We start from the raw sequence: 5216 nt of genomic DNA, 5'->3' as shown, positions 1-5216 counted from the left end.
ATTGAATCGAACTTGAATCAACACCGATCTAAATCGAGGGCAAATTGTTTTAGCTGAATGCTAATTAAATTAAAAAAAAAAGACATTTGATTTTCTAAATTTGTGTTTAATTTTATTTTTTTCCTAAAACATGATCAAATTATTAAATTCAACATTTTGTTAATATGTTCTTAGCTACCAAAATTTTAAAATTAAATAAAACCATAACCTAAAACAAGATAATAATTCTGTCAAAATAGTTAATATGATTTATTTAAATTTATCAATTTCACCTAAATAACTAGTTTTAATATAAAGTAACAAAATTTTAATATCTCAAAATCAAGTAATCAACATATACATACATAAAATTTGTATTTTTTTGCACAGTAACGATGATATTTTGAATCGATCACTACACTTGGGTCGATACGAGTATCTATTAAAAAAAAAAATGAGATATAACTTCCATGACTCAAATTAGTAGAGTAAATGAGTAATGATGGTATAATGAGTAGTAAGAGTTTGTTTATTTACTTGTGGAGTCCTAGCCTTTACATGGGCAAAGTGAGTTAAAATATTTGAAGTTATCTCTGAGACTCTCGAGCTCGATTATTTTAGACTAACAGAGAATATATTGAACTAGATAGACTTAGTTATATCGGTTTGGTGACGAATTCGTCAAATCGAATAGAGATAGTGTTAGGTTCAAATTCTCTAAGGGTAAAGTGAGTTGGAATATTCAGAATTAAATTTCTAAAGTTCCTGAACTTGGATAATTTTAACTGATGACATGAGCCAGGATTCTTAAGAGTTAAATCTCCATGGTTCTCAAGCTTGCATATCTCGATCCATGATAAAATTAGATTTTATAAGCTTATCCTTTTAGTTTGGACTTTTTAGGTACCCACAATTACATCGTTTTGAGATCATAAGGGAGTATTGTGAGTTTTGGTTTTGCTAAGAGATAATTAGAGGTCAACGATGAAAAATAAAATAAAAAATCATATTTTCTAGATAAAAAATATATATACTTGGCTGCCAATTTTAAGTGGTACCACCCAGTGCCTAAATATCTCACATGGTATTGATTAATACGATCGATACTAATTGGTATTTGAATTAGAATAATTCTAAGTATATATGATACCATTTTATGACCATATAGTACGAGATTAACAACTATAAATATAAATTTATAGAGATTGAATCATGTACACCATTTTCATGATTAGTCCTAAAATATAATATATATAATTTTACTAACTCAATAAATATAAATAGAAATTAATTTTATTTGAAATTAAATTCATTTTAATTTCTATCCATATAATATTTTTTATATTTCAATTTTTCTATGTAAAAGAAGATTATCGTTGCATATTGTATAGCGAGCTCAATGATCTCAATATATAGTTTGGCGTATTTAAACAAGTTGAATCAATCTTAATTAATAATAACTAATAAAATTGTATTGTATCCAAGTCTAGTCAAACCTAATTTGCAACAACCATTGTGATTTGGTAGAGATAATGATGGAGGATAAAAAAAATTGTCAACAGGCAAAGCTAACATATGGCCCATTCTTGGGTAAAACTTGTTTGTTCTTTGTCTGATAAATTATCACGTGACACATTTCTGATTCACGGAGATAATTTAGTCAAAATCGTGCTTGCACCATCTTGGGTCGAACTATATAAGTCCGAAATCTTGAATGTAAGAGAGAAGTCTCAAATCTTAATCCATATATTACTATTCTTTTTAATTCGTTCTTTAAAATTCAAACACTAACTTAATTGTCGAAACTTATTTCGAAAAATCGAAGTCCCGTAGTTATAAAAATTACCAGAAGGTGATTCGGACCCCAACTCCCAACAGCATCACACCCGTTAGGGAGGTGAGATGGGGGTGCACATAATTGTTTGGGCACTTGAGTGGTTGGTTTGGTTGAGGGACCAAACCGAGCGGCTCTTGAATTGGCTGCCATGCAAACGACAGCGCAATTGCATTGGAATTAGCGAGCAAGCAAGAAAGAAGCCAGCAAACATCTCCTATCTATATATATATATATATGTATATGGCAGTCATGAAATCGGGTCGGGTCGGGTCGGGTCGGGTCGTCTTTTGTTATAAACAGTATGACTCGGTAGTTGGGTGATCTAATTAAGAAGCTTAACCGATTATGAGAGTGTATTAAGATTGCATCGTTACATAATATGATAAAGCTTTTTTTTTTTTTCCCAATTCGTAATAGTTTTCGTAGCAAATTTGTAAAATAATATTGCACCGACCAACTCCCGAGACAATGTGAAACTTTATTTCTTTCGAGCTTTTAATGATATCTAAATAGTTGTTAGAATATAACTACTCTTTTCGGTTACGTAATCCAACCACTTTTTTAAATGTAGAATTTATGTCCTTTCTAAGCAAGTCTTGATTTGTCCGAGACAAAAAAAAAATAAATAGTGAAAGCCCACGAGATTAGCCATAACTAATTTATGACTTTTTTCGTAATTACATTAATTTAGCTCACATTTATTTAACTTTTGAGTATCAACTCATTAATTTATATTATTTATTTATTTATTTTAAATTCCCCATAGTAAGATTAACATATCTTAATTTAATTTAATATTAAAATAAAATTTACAATTAATGGAAGCCCTACACATTAAAAAATCTAAAGAAGGTGATATATATATATATTATCTAAAAAATAAAAAAGATGATATATGATTATATATAGGACAGACCTTACTTAAATTTGCACATGAGAAGTCCTAACTCTAAAAGAGTGTTCAAATAGTATTTTTGATGGTATTTTTGTATAAAAACTATATATAAGATATCATTTCGAATCTTTTAATATCTAAACAAACACAAACCAAATTCTTCACGTGAATTGTCATCAAGTGGATCCAAATCTATAGCTATCATCGAATTAAATAATCTTAGGGGCCTATATTGTTTATCTTGACCTAATTACATAACACGTTGCTAGCTAGAAAATTTAAGGAAACCCCAACCTCCATGCATGCATATACATCGCAATAATTGGTGTTGTAGTTTTCTTTCGTTCATACCATGAAAAACTCATCCACGATGCTTGTCGTAGGCATAGAAAAAAAAAAAAAAAAAGACCCAATAAAAAGTCGAGCTTTGTTTTTATTAGATAAGACCTATTACATAAATTTTAATTCATTAATTTTATATTTAATTATATCGATCACCATATTCAATCTCTTTATCGATATTTTTTTAAATGTCAAAAATGCCCTCTTAGTAATGTTTGCTTGATGAACCAATCATGTGGGATCAACATTAATAATGGGATCTTAATTGGCAAAGTGAAAATTCCCCATGCAATGGCATATGGCACATGCAATAGAGCAAAACAATAATTGTTCCATGGTGATGGCCGGTGATGTGCATTGTTTGTACACTTTAAATTCTTGGGACCTTTCAAACCTACAAATTACGGCATTTAATGTCAACAAATTAGCTACACGCGTGACCTCTTGATTCAAGAGCAAGGCATCCTATATCCCCAACAAAAGGGTATCTCGAGGGAATTTTAGATATTTTTGTACGTAATCTTATATATTTTTATTTTATAATAAAATTATGTTGTATCGCTTTTTAAATTCAAAATCGAATAAAAATAAAGATGACTTCATTTGAAAAACTCGATCTCATATATTTTTTGGGTAAATATGATTATATCACACGAGATATAGTGGAGAGCACTCGAAACTCGAATGCAAGGCCTCAAATTGATTAGAATTACCACCTACTACATGCTACAATTCAAAAATGGTTCAATTTTATATGTTTTGATTGGTGATAGGGCTAAGGTAGAAGACTCAATTGGGTAGTTATTTATAAAGAAGTCCCATTCCATAGAGACAACCCCTAAACCCAAGTGGTGGCCATGGAAAGTTATTAATTATTTGGAGCTAGGAGGATTGCGACAGCTCTTAGGTTTATTAGTCCAAAACTTATGTTACGAGAGGACTATAATTTTACAATCGTACATTTAGAGACGTTAACGTATCGACGGGTTCTAATCTTATTTATGGTCTTTCAAAATTTGTCTCGAGTTTTGTTCTTGAGCTTAGGAAGGTTGGATAATGATACTTTTGACAATTTATCTCATGGAGTTATTATATAGAAGACTTCTCATGATTTTTGTATATATTATTATATTTATAGAAGAAAAAAGACTTTTATACACTATTGCATATAGTTTGTTTCTTTGTTATGTTCAGACGAAACTTTTTCTTTGTTAGTTTTATCTATATCAAGTTTCATTTTGTTATGATATTCGAAACATGCTCTAGCAGTTAGTTGTAAACTCTTAATCGATATTTCGTTTAACGAAATATTTATTCATAAAAAAATTAATAATTTTATCTCTCGATTTTTGTATATAATTCAATCTCAATGGTATTTTTACTATTCAAATTCATGGCTTCCGACCCTCCTCTTACATCTCGACTTTAACGAGTTAAGGAGGGTTGTAATCAAAATTATCTTAACGGATATGTTTTTTTTTTTGGTGGTCAAAATTTCATGATATTAATAAAATATATTAATTCAAATTTCAAATTAGATATCATTGCTCTCATGCAATGGTTTCTTTGAAGGGTGTCATGCTAGGAGTAATGTGATAGGAGCTTCTTTTGACCAAATGTTTGGTGATGGATTTAGTCAAACCCACCAATCCTTACTCAACCATATCCATAATTAATTGTAAGCCAAAGATGACTTCGTGCTACACATGAAAGGAAATTTTTTAAAAATAAAATAAAATCATTTTCAGTCTTGACTGTATTTATTTATTATAATTGGAACCATAAAATATTTTAAACATCCTTTAATGAAACATATAGAAATAAAGAGTTATTAGTAACGTTGGAAACATTTCGTGACTCGGACTACAAGAAATAAGTGCAATTTAGACTTAAAATAATCAATCTCTTTAAAATAAAATAAAAAGAAAAAGTAAGATATTTTAAAAATAAAATAAAATCATTTTTAGTCTTGACTGCATTTATTTATTATAATTCGAGCCATAAAATATTTTAAACGCTGTTTAATGAAACGTATAGAAATAAAGACTTATTAGTAACTTTTGAAACATTTCGTGTCTCGAACTATAAGAAATAAGTATAATTCAGACTTAAAATAGTTAGTCTTTTTAAAATAAAATAAAAAAGAAGATATTTTTACGAGAA

This window comes from Diospyros lotus, chromosome 4 (assembly GCF_014633365.1).
Source record: "Diospyros lotus cultivar Yz01 chromosome 4, ASM1463336v1, whole genome shotgun sequence".
NCBI lineage: Eukaryota > Viridiplantae > Streptophyta > Magnoliopsida > Ericales > Ebenaceae > Diospyros > Diospyros lotus.
This window is presented reverse-complemented; position numbering follows the sequence as displayed.